This window comes from Podarcis bocagei, assembly GCF_964188305.1.
Source record: "Podarcis bocagei genome assembly, chromosome: 1".
Lineage (NCBI taxonomy): Eukaryota > Metazoa > Chordata > Lepidosauria > Squamata > Lacertidae > Podarcis > Podarcis bocagei.
Genome location: NC_138125.1, coordinates 138,113,998 through 138,134,414, shown reverse-complemented (window position 1 = coordinate 138,134,414; position 20,417 = coordinate 138,113,998). Strand labels below are relative to the sequence as shown.

Genomic DNA, 20,417 nt, shown 5'->3' with positions numbered 1-20,417 from the left:
CTAGCAAACTGGGAAAATATCCCCTCACTTGCCCGGTTTAGGACATTCGACATCTTTCCTCCGCAGAGTATGTTTTTCTTTGAGAAAAATAAGTGGCTTACTTAAATGTAAACTAAGCTTTAATAATAAAGAAAACTATAACAAAATAACATAATGAGAGAAATTAAATACAACAACATGAGAGAAGTATGAGGCAAGAAACAAGAAGAGGCTGTTGGTCCCTCTTAGCTGAAACTTAACGGAACACCCTGAAGGGAAGGCGGATTCTGGAGCAGAACACACAAGCAGAGCCTACCAGATCCCAAACATTCTACTGATCAGATTAGGCCCCCATGTTTTTCTTACTTTGGCCACCATCTGGGGGGGGGGGGATGCCCTCTTCTGCTACCTTCTATTTTTCCTCCCCCACTCCAGTGGCAGAGTTCCAGAGGGTGCTGGAAAGTCTTTGAGGTATACAAGTGCAGGTCCTCCGTCAAAGCCCCACCAGAGTTGGCTTGGTTTCACATCTCAGGCAAACAGTTTTGGCCTTGAGAGTGAGGCTGACCACACACCTTTCAGGCATGAACCTAAACAACTCTTCCTTCCTCTTTGCACAGGCTCTCATATCGGAATTTCCAGTGCTATTTCCAGGAATTTCCAGTGCTGTTTTTTCTAGAAAAAGAGGTGCTGGAACTCACCATGAACACCTCCCTCATTCTTTTAGAATGGCAATGGCACCCAACAGAGATGCCGGAACTGAGTTCCTGTGAGTTCCCCCTGGGAAAAAACCCTGGGAATTTCTATATGTGGATACAGTCAAACCTTGGTTGTTGAATATAATCTGTTCTGGAAGCCCATTTGGCTTCCAAAATGTTCAACAACTGAGACGTGGCTTCCGATTGGCTGCAGGAGCTTCCTGCATTCAAGTGGAAGCCGTGTTGGACGTTCAGCTTCTGAAAAACGTTCGAAAACTGGAGCATTTACTTTGGGTTTTCAGGATCTGAGGTTTGTCTGTACCCACTTACTGCAGGAGCTGTGCAAACGTGCCATACTTCAGTGGATGCACTATCATTCTTTGTCAGGGCCATAATCATGGATGTAGCTGTGCACAGGCAGCTATGACTAAATAATTGGAGAGCAAAGGTAAAGGCCTAGAGAAGTTTTCCAGTGACCCCTTAAATGAGGGCAGACTTTTTGGGGATGGGCTTTGTATTGTCTTGGTGGAAGCTAGTCACAAGAGGAAAGCATTGCTCCAGGGACCAAAGAGATGATTGGAGGGGAAGCAAGGGCACCCTTTCCTCCTTTCATTCTGTTAAGATTTGCTATGCTCCCAGGGATGGCAGAGGTTCTAGGCCCTCCTAGGGTGGACAGGGCTTTGCTGCATGACAGCAGTGGTAGAGCTCCTTCTCCAAAGCTGGTCAGGCAGGCAGGCTGGCAGTTTGGCCAGGAAGGCAACAATAGTAACAGCAATAGGCATGACCAGGCACCCATACCAGTGGCTGGCTTCCACCATGGAGCAATGGATTCTGAGCATCATCAGATGGATACTTCACCACTTTACTTCTTGCTTCAGGGGCCTGCAAGTGTCAAAAACATCAATTGATGCTACAGGTCATCAAGCATATTCAGGACATCAAGGCAACAGAAGTTGTGCCATATTCTCAGATTCTATTCGCTATTCCCAGTAAGTTGGGGGACCAGAGTACCATATTGAATTTGAAGTGGGTCATTGGATTGTTGATAAGAAAGTTCTGGATGGAGACTCTCCAGACATTACTGGAGAACATTGAGTCTGGGGACTTCATGTACTTCCAGGACTTGACAGAAGTCTAGCTTGACAGATTCACCCATTGCATTTCCAGAAGGTGTGCTCTGTCTACCCGAGTAGATGCTACCAATACAGCTCTCTCATTTGGTTTAACCATTGCTCCAAGCATGTTTACAAAGGTATAGGTGGCAGTGGTACTACATTTGAGAAGGCAGGGTATCCACATGTTCCTTTACCTGGTTGGCATTCTTGTGTGCTCAGACTCTCTCCCACATGCCCACCATCAGGATGTCACAACAACACAGGATTGCCAGCATGATTTCAGATAAATATGGAAAGGAGTTAGCTAGGAGCTTTACAGGAGATGACACATCTAGCAGCCGTGATCAGCACCCAGATGGCGTGGTGAGTCTGCCAAGGAAGCACATCTCCATACTGCATAAGGTGGTGGGAGTAGTTCTTGTTTCACAAAGGCTAGACATCTTCCATTTAGCCCAGGGAGCAATAATTGCTTCCATAGGGTGCATCCCATGGGTGCGGTTCCATTCAAGTCTGCTCCAGTCGGCTTTCCTCCCTTTATCAATAAGAGATTGTACACCACCACTATGTTAAAAGTTCAACTGAGCAAAAGGGTGAGGTGTTCTCTCCTCTGGTAGCTCTCTGCAGCTCTCTACAGTGAAGTCTCCTTCCAGGAGGTGCTCCAGATCACTGTGGATGCGTGGCTCTCAGACTAAGGGGCACATACATATGGGCAGTGAAAATCATTTGGGGGGAAATCCATTAAACTTTGGGCCTGGAAGAAGCAGAAAGACTGATAAACTATCTGGAGCTGCAAGCAGTAAGGTTGGTCCGTCTCCATTTCTTACCTCTGGTAATCCACAGATGTCCATGTTCTCATGGGCAATATGACCACCAAGCCCCAGAGATAAATAGACAGGGGTCCAGATATCACTCTCTTCTCTGGATTAGACAGAGAAGCATCTAGAATCCCTGTCAGCCAACCACATCCTCCAATGTGTAAGTAGAATGGAGTCTACATCAACAGGTGTTTCTACAGATCACAGACATGTTCTGGATGCCTGTGGTGAACCTGTTTATAAGTCTGGAAAATAGGAAGCTGAGCATGTTCTTTTCTCTCCTCAGGACCCAAGGGGCCTTGGGCATGGATGCCCTGATGTCAGAATTGCTGTATAGTTGTATGCCATTCTTTTCTTGCCTCTTATCCAAAGGGTACTTAGGAGGAACAGGACAGCAGAGAGGGAGGGGATTGCTGTGGCCTCCTGCTGGGTTTAAAGGGCCTGGTTCTTAGACCTAAGCACCATAATATATATGGTGAGGCTAAGGAGAAAACACCTACACCAGAGCTTTCCAAACTCTTCATGTTGATGACAAACTCCCCCCCCCCATTTTATAATTTTATTTTGTCAAAGTAATAATAATAAATAAGAATAAAAATGTGCACCCCACCGCCAAGACCATTCCATTGTAACTATCCAACCTCCGAAAAATTTAACACCTCTTGCGATAGTTTGATCCCTTTCTATTTTAACAGTACAGATTCTACAAACACCTTCCATATCTCTTCAAAATAATTTCTCCTGCATATTCCCCGTCTTACTTTAATAGCACATGTTCATTTATCATTAATATTTATATCCCACACTTCTTTATACCATTCTTCCATTTTATATTCATCTTGTCCCTTCCACTTCCTAGCTATAATAACTTGTGCAGCTGTCAATAAATTTGTAAGCAAGTCCTTCTTAGCCTGCGAACCTTCCACTCCATCGTAAATTGATAATAATGTTACCTCTGGACTTTTGGTTAGCTTTAACCCAGTGATTTCTGTTATCTCTTTAAACACCCTTTGCCCCAAAATTTGTAAATATTTACACCCCCACCACATGTGAACATAAGTCCTGGTTTCCTGGCATCCCCTCCAACATAACACCAAATAGTCATTGTTTATTTGATTTAATCTGACTGGTGTTAAATACCATCTCCAAACTACCGTAAGTCTATCTGCCCTGTTGTCTCCTTTTCCCACACTTCTTTTAATTGATCTTGCTGATCCTCCATTTCTACTTACATTTTATACATATCACTGGTTTCATCTTTTATAACTATATTTCTTCTTTATCTCCCCTTTTTATAATCATTTTTTTTCAGATTTTGTCTATTCTTTGCCGTTCCTGTTTTTGCTTAACCACTTCCTTGACCATTGCTCCAGTTGTATACAGCTAAACCAAGTTATTTTACTTCGTGCGGTTAGAGCTTCTCTCAATTGTTCTTTGCTTCTCATTTTCTCCACCCATTCTTTTATTTTAAATTTTCTCTTTTGCTTCTTTTTCAATTTCCTTTTTAAAATTTCCTGGGAAATCTTCTATCATCATCACCAGAGTTAGTGGGGAATTTACTGGTATCAGTTTTCCTTTATATTTCACCCATATCCCAATGATGTTTCTTAATAAGGGATTTTCAATATTCTGCTACCATTGCCTATTTGGTTTGATAAGAAATATATTCACTAACTTCTCTGTCACGTTTCTGTGTACCACTCTCTAACCATTCTAACTCTCCTTGTTCTGTTATCCCATCTATGATATATCTTAGCTAATTTGCTATATAACTTTATGTTGGAGACACCCATTAAACCTGTTTTCTGGGGTTTATACCATCTTCCATTCTAGTTTTCTTATCCTCATTGAAAAATTTATTAATTATACTTTGCCAACCCTTTATCTCTGTCCCTGATATCTTAATTGGTAACGTTCTGAATAAAAAATTTATTGTAGACAAAATTTTCATTGAAATTATCACTATTCTTCCAAACCATGAAAGCTTTTTTTATGAAATCATTTTTATTTGGTTTTACAATACAAAATTATATTTTAAAAAATTCAGATGCATATCCATATACAGAGATTTCTCTGAATATCAGGACTTTCCCCCTCTCCCTCCCTGGAGTCCCATTTTAAACATTAAAACTGCATCTTCTTCCATACTCTATTACATGGGTAGGCAAACGAAGGCCCGGGGGCCGGATCCGGCCTAATCGCCTTCTAAATCTGGCCTGCAGACGGTCTGGGAATCAGCGTGTTTTTACATGAGTAGAATGTGTGCTTTTATTTAAAATGCGTCTCTGGGTTATTTGTGGGGCATAGGAATTCGTTCATTTCCTCCCCCCCTCCCCAAAAATATAATCTGCCCCCCACAAGGTCTGAGAGACAGTGGACTGGCCCCCTGCTGAAAAAGTTTGCTGACCCTTTATTATATCAATCCATATTTTCCATGGTAATTATTACACTACAAGTGGAATCAAAATCCTGCTAGTATTTCTATCTGCTCACAGTGGTCTTTTAAGGAACAAAAATTTCCCCCCATACTTTTGTAAAGTTTTTGTCCTCTTGGTTCCTGAGTTTTCCAGTCTGCTTTGCCATTTTGGCATAGCCCATCAGCTTGGTTTGCCATTCTTCTCTGGTAGGGACTTTGTCTTGTTTCCATCTCTGGGCTAGTAGCATCCGCCCGGCTGTTGTTCCATACATAAAAAGTCTTTTCTGGTCCTTTGGGATGTCAGTACCTATAATTTTTAATAAAAAAGCTTCTGGTTTTTAAACAAAATGTATTTTAAACATTTTTAAAATTTCATTATATATCATCTCCCAGAAAGCTTTTACCACCTTACAAGTCCACCACATATGTTAAAAGGTACCCTCTTTTTCTTTACATTTCCAGAAGGTATTTGTATATGTCCTATATATTTTTGCCAACTTAAGTCAGAGTCAAATACCACCGGTACATCATTTTCATGTAATTCTCTTTCAAGTACAACAGGCTGTAAATTTCAGTTCTGTTTTCCATAACCTTTCCCAATCTGCCATCTGAATCTGCCATCTCGCCCAGTGTATCATTACCGACTTGACCTGTTCATCTTTTTGTTAATTGTTAATAGCTTAATTTTCTTATATTCCTCCAGCTTTTCCTTAATTTCCCTCTTTAATTTGTTAAGATTCTCTTTAAATTTTCTAAATTTAATGTTATATTTATTCCCAAGTACTTTATTACATTTCTTAACTTTAAATCTATTTTTATTTCTTTCAAAAAATTTTGTTTTTCATCTTCATTGTAGTTAAATATTATCATCTCTGATTTGGACCAATTAATTCACAACCCTGTTATTTCTTTAATTTTTTTCAAATGTGCCTCTATTACCTGCATGTTTTCCAATGGATTTTCGATTGTTAGTGAGGTGTCATTTGCAAATAACACCTTGGTGACACACTTGTAAGACATGCATCATTTTGTGACACAGTACTTCTGTTTTACTAGCAAACTGGAGATTAAACTCACCTTTTTCCAGCCCCAAGAGGAGCATGGGGAGCAATCGCGTGAAACACAGACACCTTGCAGCTGACATACTATTGTGTCACGACACCCAGTTTGGAAAGCTCTTCCCAACAGAAATCCAGAGTGGAGTCTTGTATGCCTCCTTCCAGTTTGGCCAAGCTGGTGCCAAACCTATTGCTCTGCTTTCCTTTGGACCACCTCAGTGAGGCTGAGAGCGTGGTCTTGTCTTCTGGGCACCCCAGGACTTCAAAACACTCTGTCGAGACTTGCACCCCAGGGAGGTCACTTTGGTGCTGCTAATAATAATAATAATAATAATAATTTATTATTTATACCCCGCCCATCTGGCTGGGCCTCCCCAGCCACTCTGGGCGGCTTCCATAAAAACCAAAAATACAGTAAAATGTCACACGTTAAAAACTTCCCTGAACAGGGCTGCCTTAAGATGTCTCCTGAATGTCAGATAGTTGTTTATCGCTTTGACATCTGCTGGAAGGGCGTTCCACAGGGCGGGCGCCACTACCGAGAAGGCCCTCTGCCTGGTTCCCTGTAGCTTTGCTTCTCGCAGTGAGGGAACCGCCAGAAGGCCCTCGGCGCTGGACCTCAGCGTCCGGGCAGACTGATGGGGGTGGAGACGCTCCTTCAGGTATACTGGACCGAGGCCGTTTAGGGCTTTAAAGGTCAGCACCAACACTTTGAATTGTGCTCGGAAACGTACTGGGAGCCAATGCAGGTCTTTCAAGACCGGTGTTATATGGTCTCGGCGGCCGCTCCCAGTCACCAGTCTAGCTGCCGCATTCTGGATTAGTTGTAGTTTCCGCGTCACCTTCAAAGGTAGCCCCACGTAGAGCGCATTGCAGTAGTCCAAGCGGGAGATAACCAGAGCATGCACCACTCTGGCGAGACAGTCCGCAGGCAGATAGGGTCTCAGCCTACGTACCAGATGGAGCTGGTAAACAGCTGCCCTGGACACAGATTTGACCTGTGCCTCCATGGACAGCTGTGAGTCCAAAATGACTCCCAGGCTGCGCACCTGGTCCTTCAAGGGCACAGTTACCCCATTCAGGACCAGGGAATCCTCCACACCTGCCCGCCTCCTGTCCCCCAAAAACAGTACTTCTGTCTTGTCAGGATTCAACCTCAATCTGTTAGCCGCCATCCATCCTCCAACCGCCTCCAGACACTCACACAGGACCTTCACCGCCTTCACTGGTTCTGATTTAAAAGAGAGGTAGAGCTGGGTGTCATCCGCATACTGATGAACACCCAGCCCAAACCTCCTGATGATCTCTCCCAGCGGCTTCATATAGATGTTAAAAAGCATGGGGGAGAGGACAGAACCCTGAGGCACCCCACAAGTGAGGGCCCAAGGGTCTGAACACTCATCCCCCACCACCACTTTCTGAACACGGCCCAGGAGGAAGGAGCGGAACCACTGTATAACAGTGCCCCCAGCTCCCAGCCCCTCAAGACGGTCCAGAAGGATGCTATGGTCGATGGTATCAAACGCCGCTGAGAGATCCAGCAGAACTAGGAAACAGCTCTCACCTTTGTCCCTAGCCCGCCGGAGATCATCAACCAGTGCGACCAAGGCAGTTTCAGTCCCATGATGAGGCCTGAATCCCGACTGGAAGGGATCCAAATGGTCCGCTTCTTCCAGGCGTGCCTGGAGTTGTTCAGCAACCACTCGCTCAATCACCTTGCCCAGGAATGGAAGATTTGAGACTGGGCGATAGTTGGCCATCGTGGCCGCATCTAAAGATGGTTTTTTAAGAAGCGGTTTAATAACCGCCTCTTTCAGCGGGTCTGGGAAGGCTCCCTCACGGAGGGAAGCATTCACCACCCCACGAAGCCCATCGCCCAGTCCTTCCCGGCTAGCTTTTATAAGCCAGGATGGGCAAGGATCCAGGAGACAGGTGGTTGGTTTCACTCGTCCAAGCAGCCTGTCCACATCCTCGGAGGTAACAGATTGAAATTGATCCCACTCAACTTGACTAGACAGAACTCTAGCACTCTCCCGCCCCGGCCCTGCTCCCACGGTGGAGTCTACTTCTTCCCGAATCTGGGCGATTTTATCTGCAAAAAACTTTGCAAAATCATTGCAGGAGAACATGTGGCCCGTACTGGGCCCCGATGTTGCAGGTGGTTCCGCTAAATTGTGAACCACCTGAAAAAGTCTCCTGCTGCTGTTTTCTGCAGATGCAATAGAGGCGGTGAAGAAATTCTTCTTCGCCGTCGCTATCGCCACTTGGTAGGCTCGACGTTGAGCTCTAACCTGTGTCCGGTCAGATTCGGAATGAGTTATCCCAGCAGCAGTTTGACTTCACCCCCGGAGGTGCACTCCGTCTCTTGAGACAGATGGATGCTAACAACAAGCCTATCAATGGCTGCTTTCCACAGTGGCTATCTCCATGCTTGGAGGCCATATGTTCTGAATACTAGTTGCTGAAAACTGCAGAAGAGGATAGTGCTCTTCTGCTCAAGGCCTGCTTGCTTGCTTCCCATAAGTTGGCCACTATGAGGAGGAGAAGAAGAAGAAGAAGAAGAAGAAGAAGAAGAAGAAGAAGAATTTGGATTTGATACCCCGCTTTATCACTACCCCAAGGTGTCTCAAAGCAGCTAACAATCTCCTTTTCCCTTCCTCCCCCACAACAAACACTCTGTGAGGCTGTGTGGAGGAGCAGGGAATTGAACCCGGTTCACCAGATTACAAGTCCACTGCTCTTAACCACTACACCATTAGCCATTGGCCTAATCCTACAGGCTCTTATTCCTCCCCACCTGCGTGCCAGTTGATGGTTTGCTTCCATGGCAAGGGTTTGAGGGTGCTTGTGCTGCAAGCTTCATCATTTGCTTTTTTAAATATTGGATGACACGTGTGTCTTCAGGTATCTAGCAGAACAAAGTGTTGGATATTTGGAGTGGACTTCAGGCGTTGTTACAGTCTTTCAAGTTCACAGTGGTTTAGTTAGCAAAGCTTCCTAATTTCACTACAATTGTAACTCGGCTTCCGAACACCTTGGGAGTCTAATTTCTAATGTTCCTGAACGATCGAAAACCAGAAGTGAGTGTTCCAGTTTTCAAACGTTCTTCTGAATTCCGAACGTCTGACGGGACTTCCGCAGCTTCCTGCAGCCAATCAGAAGCTGCGCTTTGGAAGTCAGAATGGATTCTGTTTGACTTCCGAGGTACAACTGTAATTCTCTCTATCATCTGGTATATCATCTGTCATGGTTGTTCCCATTTTGCAGATGTAGAATGGAGTTCAAATCAGGATTTGTAAAGATTTATTGTACACATTAAATGTAAACTGTACTAATACATTGATAGCCACCTTCAAAGGTGTATTAATAGTAAAGCTTCTGTAGCTTCTGCTGATCTTTGTTCAGAGTAAATAACCTACACAAAGCTTGTACTTCAAGCTGTTCTGACCGAAAACCCTGCTTAAAATGCAATGCATGATTTCTGAAACACACATCTTATTTCTTGTTTCAATACATATTCTAAGGGTTGGTTGGTGCAAGGAAACAGATTGCTTTTCTGTCTGTACTGCATACCAGACCATGGGAGTGTGTATCAATGCCTGGTTGTCACAATCGCTCTACTTTCGTAAAGGGGGTGGGAAAGGAACACATAAGAAGTGCATGTGTCTGCTTCTTGACACATGTTACACAGGGTGTGCTGTGGTGTGTGCATACCTGATTGTATACAGTGGTACCTCAGGATGCGAACGGGATTCGTCGCTTCTGTTCGTGCACGTGACATCATTTTGACTGCACATGCGCAAGCTGCGAAACCCAGAAGTAACACGCTCTGTTACTTCCAGGTCGCCGTGGAGCGCAACCCGAAAGCGCTCATCCTGAAGCATATTCAACCCAAGCTATGACTGTACAATACAGAGCTTTCCAAGCTTTTCAAGTTGGCAACACACTTTTTGGACATGCATAATTTTGTGACGCAGTAATTCAGTTTTACTAGCAAACTGAAGGTTAAAGCTAACCCTTTCCAGCCCCAGGAAGCGTGTGGGGAGCATTTGTGTGACACACCTAAACACTGCAGCTGACACACTAATGTGTCGCGACACACAGTTTGGAATACTCTGCTTTAGGATATCAGATGGAGGACAGTTCACCCAGTCTTCTAAAACTTTGTCAGTTTTTCTAAGTAGCTAGCTGTAATTTGCAGACAAACATTTTAACTATAGTAATAGTAAGGTATTTGTATCATGAGTTTGGTTATTTCCCCTGTTTTGTAGAATATCATGATGGATTGTTTCAACAACAAAAAAACCCCTATCAAATAAGAACATGGGGTGGTATTCAGCGAAGTTCTACTCTAGTAAACCCATTGACATTAATGGGCCTATGTAACTTAGTTCTCTTCATTAATTTCAACAAATCTATGAGTAAAATGCAGTTGAATACATTCTACACTGCTATGTATCCATATATATGCCTCCCAGAGTGGCTGGGGCAACTCAGTCTGATGTGCTGGGTACAAATAATCAGTGTTAGAAACTGAGATAGGAAAGCTAGGAGCTAAATGGCACCTTAAACCTGGGTTATGGGCGCAACAACGGAATATCTAGGCACACTTTTTTTTTACAAGAATACAAAGCTGAAAATGTATATAGCAGTGATCTATAATAGAATAGCTCAGGTTGGAATACCTGCTACTCTGCCATTTTCCATGTTATTCTTGCAACACTATGAAGTTTGTTAGTCTGAGAAAAAGTAACTGGGCTATATTCGCTCAGTGGAGCTTTAAGGCTGGATGGAGATTTGCATCCAGCTCCCCCAGTCCTCATTGACTGCTGCACCACAGTACTTACCTGAGACCGTTCTTTCCCCTGTTTGTTTTACTATGTTTTGAAATTAATATTTTGTGCAGTGAGGGTGTGCAGTCTGCTTGCTTTTAGTATGTGGCAATCTTGTAAGAAATTTCTGTGTCTGGATTTTATCTGGATAGCACTTTAAGCTAGTTTCTGAGTGTTAATACTCTGTGATGCACTACAGGAAGACGTGGTAGCATTTGGAAGAGTGTGAGTCTGATTAGTTTATAAACTACTAAAAGTAAAGCTCTGTCACTAACAGTAATAGAGCTGCATGATTTGAAATTATCTCTAAATTTTGTGTTGGAATTCGTCAGCAGAGATTACGTGTAACCCTTTGTATAAAGTTTTGCATGAATGTGCTTTTAAAATTGCATTCTGAAGTTACATCATGACTGTTTGGCTGTCCTCCTAATCTGGCATTGGATGGATTTGCCTTAAATTTGCAGCTATTCAGCAGAACCAATGGGTGTTTATTTGGGGCTTGTTACCATCAGAATTATTGATCGCCTTTTCTTGGTTGGCTATGAATGAGGCATACTTGATTACTAGTTTTTCAATAAACAGCTCCACAGGGGAGAGTGATGGTTCTGTAAGGTACTCGATTTGCATTTATTCTGTCAAGAAACACTTCACTACTGTGGCAGCAACCATCACGGTACACTTTTCTGCTGCTGCTGTACTGTGATTTGGGAAGGCCGCTCCCTCCCCAGGCTGATTCCACCAGGCCCAGGGGGCGGGGCCTAGACTGACTCACCACTGCCACAGCTTAAGAGGCACCGGAGCACCGCTGCTGCTGCTGCACTGTGAGTTGGGAAGGCCGCTCCCTCCCCAGGCTGATTCCACCAGGCCCAGGGGGCGGGGCCTAGACTGACTCACCACTGCCACAGCTTAAGAGGCCGCACGAGGCACCGGAACACCACTGCTGCTGCTGCACTGTGAGTTGGGAAGGCCGCTCCCGCCTCAGGCTGATTCCACCAGGCCCAGGGGGCGGGGCCAGACTGACTCACCACTGCCACAGCTTAAGAGGCCGCACGAGGCACCGGAACACCACTGCTGCTGCTGCACTGTGAGTTGGGAAGGCCGCTCCCTTCTCAGGCTGATTCCACCAGGCCCAGGAGGCGGGGCCTAGACTGACTCACCACTGCCACAGCTTAAGAGGCCGCACGAGGCACCGGAACACCACTGCTGCTGCTGCACTGTGAGTTGGGAAGGCCGCTCCCTCCTCAGGCTGATTCCACCAGGCCCAGGGGGCGGGGCCAGACTGACTCACCACTGCCACAGCTTAAGAGGCCGCACGAGGCACCGGAACACCACTGCTGCTGCTGCACTGTGAGTTGGGAAGGCCGCTCCCTCCTCAGGCTGATTCCACCAGGCCCAGGGGGCGGGGCCTAGACTGACTCACCACTGCCACAGCTTAAGAGGCCGCACGAGGCACCGGAACACCACTGCTGCTGCTGCACTGTGAGTTGGGAAGGCCGCTCCCTCCTCAGGCTGATTCCACCAGGCCCAGGGGGCGGGGCCAGACTGACTCACCACTGCCACAGCTTAAGAGGCCGCACGAGGCACCGGAACACCACTGCTGCTGCTGCACTGTGAGTTGGGAAGGCCGCTCCCTCCTCAGGCTGATTCCACCAGGCCCAGGGGGCGGGGCCTAGACTGACTCACCACTGCCACAGCTTAAGAGGCCGCACGAGGCACCGGAACACCACTGCTGCTGCTGCACTGTGAGTTGGGAAGGCCGCTCCCTCCTCAGGCTGATTCCACCAGGCCCAGGGGGCGGGGCCAGACTGACTCACCACTGCCACAGCTTAAGAGGCCGCACGAGGCACCGGAACACCACTGCTGCTGCTGCACTGTGAGTTGGGAAGGCTGCTCCCTCCTCAGGCTGATTCCACCAGGCCCAGGGGGCGGGGCCAGACTGACTCACCACTGCCACAGCTTAAGAGGCCTCATGAGGCACTGGGACACCATTGCTGCGGCTCCACCGTGGGGGTTGAGGAAGGCCGCTCCCTCCTGTAGGCACACTCTTCCAGGCCTAGGGGGCGGGGCCCACACTCGCCACCGCTACTGTTTTAAGGACACTGATGTTGCCGCGGCAAATGCTTAATATGTTTTTATATATTTTAAAATGTTTTATAGGGGTTTTTATTTTTTATTTTGTTGTCCCACCGTGAACGGTGTTTTTTATTGATGTATTTCTATTTTGTTCTGTTTTAGTTTGGTTTGGGGTTGGCTATTGAGTGGGGTGGGGATTTGTTGTGTTGGTACAATTGTTTTTGATTTGACTTGTTTCTGTTCTGTAAATGGAGGTTGGTTTGAGGCTTGGGATTGCTACCGTAGTGGGGCGAGGGAGGTATGGCGGTGGGGGCAGATGTCATAGGCGAAGGGGATCGAGATATGGATATGCTCGTACCCCTTCCAATCTGCGCCCCATCCCGAGGGACGAGGGTAGGGTGAGCAAGGATTACTCACCTCCTTCACTGGTGTTGTGCAATGCCAGGTCTATAGGCAAAAAAACCGCCACCCTGCGAGACTTCTTCACCTCGCAGGGGGTTGACCTGGCTTGTGTGACGGAGACCTGGGTGCGCGAAGGGGAAACTGTTACCCTACGAGAGATGGCGCCCCCAGGTTTCTCTGTCCTCCACCAGTCGCGGACTGTGGGCCGGGGGGGAGGGGTGGCAATATTAATCCGGGAAAATTGTTCTTTCAGGGCTCTACCATCGCCATCGATCCCCGGCATTGAATGTGTTGGCCTAGTGTGGGGCTCCGAGGAGAGCTTGGCTGTCTGGCTGGTGTACCGGCCACCTAGCGCACCAGCAGCCACCCTGTCAGGCCTGCTGGAGGCGGTGGCCGGCTGGGCCTTGGAGTTCCCCAACCTATTGGTACTGGGGGACTTCAACATCCATGCTGATGCCACTCCCTCCTCACAGGCTCTGGACCTGGTGTCTTCCATGGCGACACTAGGGCTCTCCCAGTTTGTTTCGGGCCCCACACATCAAGCAGGCCACACGCTGGATTTGATCTTTGGCGCCGGTATAGATGTGATCATGTCTCCCTCGATGAAGGTGCCATGGTCTGATCACTACGCTCTGAAAGCCAGGATTGACTTTCCACCCCCACCCTGCTTAGGTGGCGAGCCGATTTGGGCTCGCCCGCAGAGGCTGATGGACCCTGATAGATTCCGTCAAGCCTTGCGGGACCTTGCTCCCCCTGGCGACTCATTGACTGAGCTTGTTGAGGGCTGGAATACCCAGCTCCTGGCAGCCATCGATGAGATCGCACCTAAGCGCCCTCTGCGACCCCGCAGAAACCGGGCTCCCTGGTTTACCGAGGAGCTTCGGAAAATGAAGCGGGACCTCAGACGGCTAGAGCGAGTATGGCGGGGTGCCCGTGACGGAGCCTCAAGAACATCTTATAGGGTTTTTATGAAAACCTATGAGATGGCAGTGAAGGCCGCTAAGAAGTCTTACTTCTCGGCCTCCATTGCATCCGCTAGCTCTCGCCCGGCGCAATTATTTAGTATAATCCGGTCTTTAACGTCCCTTGAAGGACAGCCAAATTTAAATAACAATCTGACACACAGCTGTGAGGCATTTGCGAGCTTTTTTGCGGAGAAGGTCTTGTCGCTCCGCCATGACCTCCCTGCCAATTTGGATACAATAAAGGAACTGGAGGCCCCTCGACTGTCCTCGGGTCCAGTATTGGACCACTTTGACCGGATATCTCCAGCCGATGTGGACAGATTCCTCCAAGCTGGAAAGCCCACCACCTGTCCTCTTGACCCGTGCCCGTCATGGCTGATTAGAGCGTGTCCAGACGAGGTGCGGGGCCCCCTGGGGGATATCATCAATTTGTCCCTTGGCACCGGGATATTCCCAGGGGAACTGAAGGAGGCGGTGGTGCGTCCGCTCTTAAAGAAAACATCGTTAGATCCCTTAGATCTATCCAATTACCGCCCGGTCTCGAATCTTCCATTCCTGGGTAAGGTGATTGAGAGAGCGGTTGCTGAACAGCTTGGTAGGTTTCTGGATGAAACATCTGCTTTGGATCCATTCCAGTCCGGCTTCCGTGCTGGTCATGGGACCGAGACGGCTCTGGTCGCCCTAACAGATGATCTCCGCAGGCAGCTGGATCGAGGCGGGTCGGGGCTGCTGATTCTTCTAGATCTGTCAGCAGCCTTTGACATGGTCGATCACGAACTCCTGGACCACCGCCTTGCCGACGTGGGGATCCAGGGCACAGTCCTTCAATGGCTGCGCTCGTTTCTCTCTGATCGGGGACAGAGGGTGGCGCTTGGGGGGGAATTGTCATCGCGTCACTCCTTGGTGTGTGGAGTGCCTCAGGGTGCGATTCTCTCCCCGATGCTTTTTAACATCTTTATGCGCCCCCTCGCCCAGCTTGTCCGGAGTTTTGGGCTGGGCTGCCATCAGTATGCTGATGACACCCAACTCTATCTGTTGATGGATGGCCATCCTAACTCGGCCCCAGACACACTGACCAAATGTCTGGAAGCTGTGGCTGGATGGTTACGTGGGAGCCGGTTGAAGTTAAATCCTTCGAAGACAGAGGTCCTCTGGCTGGGGCGGGACGATATGGGATCGAGGGGGCAACTCCCATCTCTTGCGGGGGTGCAATTGGTGCCAGCACCGTCCGTTAAGAGTTTGGGTGTAATCTTCGATACCTCCCTTTCTATGGAGGCGCAGATTACAGCTATAACAAAGGCGGCATTTTTCCATCTCCGCCAAGCTAAGCAGTTGGCCCCCTATCTCTCTCGCCCTGACCTAGCCACTGTGATCCATGCGACGGTCACCTCCAGACTGGATTATTGTAACTCGCTCTACGTGGGGCTGCCCTTGAGACTGACCCAGAAACTCCAGCGGGTGCAGAATGCCGCAGCGAGACTCCTTACAGGGTCTTCGCCGCGGGATCACATTCATCCGGTGCTATACCAGCTGCACTGGCTCCCGGTGGAGTACAGGATCAGGTTTAAGGTGCTGGTTTTAACCTTTAAAGCCCTATACGGCCTAGGACCCTCGTACCTACGGGACCGCCTCTCCTGGTATGCCCCACAGAGAAACCTACGGTCTACAAATAATAACACCCTCAAGGTCCCAGGCCTCAGAGAGGTTAGGCTGGCCTCAACTAGAGCCAGGGCCTTCTCGGCTGCAGCTCCAACCTGGTGGAATGCTCTGTCACAAGAGACTAGGGCCCTGCGGGATCTGACATCTTTCCGCAGGGCCTGCAAGACAGAGTTGTTCCGCCAAGCTTTTGGTCAGGGCGCAGCCTGACTCCCTCCTCTGGCAACCTGCACAGAATTTTGTTTAATCGGTTGCCATCAATTTGATTTTAACTAATTTTTATAATGAAATATTTTTAGAATGTGTTATTATTTGACTGTTATTTGGTTGTTGTTAGCCGCCCTGAGCCCGGCTCAGCTGGGGAGGGCGGGATATAAATAAAATTTATTATTATTATTATTATTATTGTCTGGTGTCTTCTATAAGTCACAGAAAAATATATCACCAAAGTGCCCCCCAATAAGGTGTATAGATAGAGAAATATAGATGCAGTCTTTTTCTCTACAATCACTTGAATTTGATAGGAGTAACATCAATTCATAAGTCAACACCCAGACATTGTTCTGGTAAACTCAGTGTTTCTTCCCACAAAGGGGCTTAATCATTGAGCTGATAAGATAGAACAAGATATATAGTCAACATCTGTTTCCGTGTGGAATGGTTACATTTCAGTGAGAATACATACATTATCTATTACCTGTACAATGAAGTCTAAGTAGTAAGCAAGCAATAGCTTAGGAAGCAGGACATTATAATGAGTGAAATAAGTATTTGATCCCTTTGCAAAAGATGACTTAGTACTTGGTGGCAAAACCCTTGTTGGCAATTACAGAGGTCAGATGTTTATTGTAGGTGACCACCAGGTTTGCATACATCTCAGGAAGTATTTTGTCCCACTCCTCTTTGCAGATCCTCTCCAAGTCAGTAAGACCGAGGGAGGTTGACAGTTATTTTGTGTTTCTTCCATTTGCGAATTATTGCACTAACTGTTGTCACCGTCTCACCAAGCTGCTTGCCAATAGTCTTGTAGCCCAGTCCAGCCTTGTGCAGGTCTACAGTCTTGTCCCTGACATCCTTGGACAGCTCTTTGGTCTTGGTCATGGTGGCTACTTTGGAATCTGCTGGATTGATTGCTTCTGTCGACAGGTGTCTTTTGTACAGGTACTATAATGAGCTGGGATTACAGGTAAGATGTCTCCCTTACAGCAGGTTCTTCTAATCTCAGCTCATTACATACAGTGAAGACACCAGGTAGCCTGACATCTGGCTGGTTGATAGGGGATCAAATACTTATTACACTCATTATAATGCACATCCATCTCTGACTTTTGTCTTCTGGGTTTCTGGGGGTTTTCCTGTTGTTATTCTGTCTCTCACAGCTACAATAAACCTACCATTAAAATTATGGACTGATCATTTTTTGGTCAGAGGGCAAACAGGCAAATTTAGCAGGGGATCAAATACTTTCCCCCCTCACTGTATTTACAGTTTTTGAGTCACTCAGAAAAGTAGATGGCAGCTACTGCCTTTGATATGTGGTTCCATTTTTTTAGTGACCAAAATTCATAATTCCATTGTGGAAGGATTCTTGGCCAGGTGGTGGAGTCCCGTTGCTGCTATTAGTATTGGTTTTGGGGGTGCTAATGGAGGACCCCCTCCCATATTCTCCAGTGTCTTTGGTTCCTTGTATCTCCCTTCCCTGGATTTTGGAGCTTAAGTGCCATTGCTCCTTTTATGTTTACTGTGCAATCCTATACACCTCTTTTTGGAAGTACCGTAATTTCTTATGAATTCAATGGAGCTTACTCCCAGGTACATGGGTGTAGTGTGGCCTGGTTTCTGGGATGAATGAGTGCGCCATTCTTTGCTCTGCATTTATTTACATTGGTAACACACTTTGTTGAGGGAGCTTCTGCTACGAAAAAACTGGGGAGAAAAACCCAGGATCAAAAACAGGTTGCTGTTTTTGAGTCTTAAAAGGGTGGTGAATTAAGTAAGCTCAGCTGCTTGTATACAGGCATCAAGCCATTGCAAGGCAGTAGTTATTGTAGAATTCCACTGTAGCTATGGCAACGTTCACTGTGCTACATTTGGAAATCCAAAATGCCACCCAGCAAGAAGAGATTAAGTTTTAGCTGGATTTTGGTGCAGTCAAAATTAGTGCAAGGCAACCTTCTAGATTTGCATAGTCTTTTTAATTTTTATATTTTGAGTCTGAGATTGCTATGGGAAAAAGAAAGTATACCCTCGTTGAATTCTGTGGTTTTACAGGACATAATAACAACCATCTGTTTCTTAACAAGTCTTACAGTACAACCTCAGATGAACAACAACACAGGACATATTACATAGTGTCAAGATTAATTTAACAAAAATAAAACCAAGATGGAGAAGCCATGTGTGAAAAACTAAGTACACCTTACGATTCAATAGAACCACCTTTAGCAGCAATAACTAGAAGTAATTGTTTTCTGATGACTTTCTCAGTCTCTCCCATTGTGGTGGAGGATTTTTGGCCCACTCTTCTTTACACCATTGCTTCAGTTTGTTGGGTTTGCTGGCATTTGTTTATGCACGGCTCTCTGGTCTGGATTTTGACTGGGTCATTGCAACACCTTGATTCTTTTCTTTTTCAGCCATTCTGTTGTAGATTTGCTGATGTTTTTGGGACCATTGTCCTATTGCATGACCCAATCTCAGCCAAGCTTCAGCCTTTGGGCAGATGGCCTCGAGTTTGACCCTAGAATACTTCTCTGTACAGAGGAGTTCATAGTCGAATCAATGACTGCAAGGTTCCCAGGTCCTGTGGCTGCAGAACAAGCCCATCTCATCACCGCTTTGCCACCCTGCTTAACAGTTGGTATGAGGTGTTTGTGCTGATATGCTGTGCTTGGTTTTGGCCAAATGTGGTGCTGTGCATTTTGGCCAAACAACTCCACTTTGGTCTTGTCTGTCCAAAGCACATTGTTCCAGAAGTCTTGTAGTTTCTTCAGATGCAACTTTGCAAACCTAAGAGTGCTGACATGAAGAACTCCAGGCATGCCTGGAGGATGCGGACCATTTGGATCCCTTCCAATCAGAATTCAGGCCTCATCATGGGACTGAAACTGCCTTGGTCACGTTGGTTGAAGTTCTCCGGTGGGCTAGGGACAAAGGTGAAATCTGTCTCCTAGTTCTTCTGGAACTCTCAGCAGCCTTTGATACCATTGACCATGGAGTAGGTCAGTTCTGTGTCCAGGGCAGTTGTCTACCAGCTCCATCTGGTACGCAGGCTTAGACCCTACCTGCCCACAGACTGTCTTGCCAGAGTGGTGCATGCTCTAGTTATCTCCCGCTTGGACTACTGCAACGCGATCTACATGGGTCTACCTTTGAAGGTGACCCAGAAACTACAGAAGTACTGTTTTGGGGGGTGGGGGGCAGGGGGTCAGGCAGGTTGGGGGACTCCCTGGTCCTGAATGGGGCAACTGTGCCACTGAAGGAGCAGGTGTGCAGCCTGCGAGTCATTTTGGATTCACAGCTGTCCATGGAGGCGCAGGTCAATTCTGTGTCCAGGGCAGCTGTCTACCAGCTCCATCTGGTACGCAGGCTGAGACCCTACCAGCCCGAAGACTGTCTTGCCAGAGTGGTGCATCCTCTAGTTATCTCCTGCTTGGACTACTGCCATGCGCTCTACGTGGGGCTACCTTTGAAGGTGACCTGGAAACTACAACTAATCCAGAATGTGGCAGCTGGACTTGGTGACTGGGAGTGGCCCCCGAGACCATATAACGCCAGAAAGACCTACATTGGCTCCCAGTTTGTTTCCGAACACAGTTCAAAGCATTGGTGCTGACCTTTAAAGCCCTAAATGGCCTCGGCCCAGTATACCTGGAAGGAGCATCTCCACCCCCATTGTTCGGCCCAGACACTGAGATCCAGCTCCGAGGGCCTTCTGGCGGTTTCCTCACTGCAAGAAGTGAGGTTACAGGGAACCAGGCAGAGGGCCTTCTCAGTGGTAGCATCTGCCCTCTGGAACGCCCTCCCATCAGATGACAAGGAAATGAATAACTATCTGACTTTTAGAAGACATCTGAAAGCAGCCCGGTTTAGGGAAGTTTTTAATGTTTGATATTTTATCATGATTTTAATATTCTGTTGGGAGAAGGGATAAGATAAAAGTTAACTGAAAAGAGAAGGGGAGGAGAAATTACAGGTGATGAGTAACAATAGTTTGAGAGGCACAAGGGTGGGGTGGAGGAGGGTTGAAGGGAAAACATAAAATAGGCCTTCTGCTTAGAGTGTCTGGAGCAGCAGATTCTCCCTAAATTGGGAGGCCGAGTCAGCATATGTGCACAATTAATATCTGAATTTAGCTAAAAACCTGTATTTCAACCAGTGCTGCTTGATAGGCGAACAGCTGAGACTTTCT

The 20,417-nt window shown here is 46.9% G+C and overlaps 1 protein-coding gene across 4 annotated transcripts in view; it reads left to right on the top strand.

Annotated features, from left to right (window-relative positions):
- Positions 1-20,417, top strand: part of HDAC4 (histone deacetylase 4) — a 129,824-nt gene that overhangs the window by 10,120 nt on the left and 99,287 nt on the right. The gene's annotated exons all lie outside the window — the stretch shown is intronic.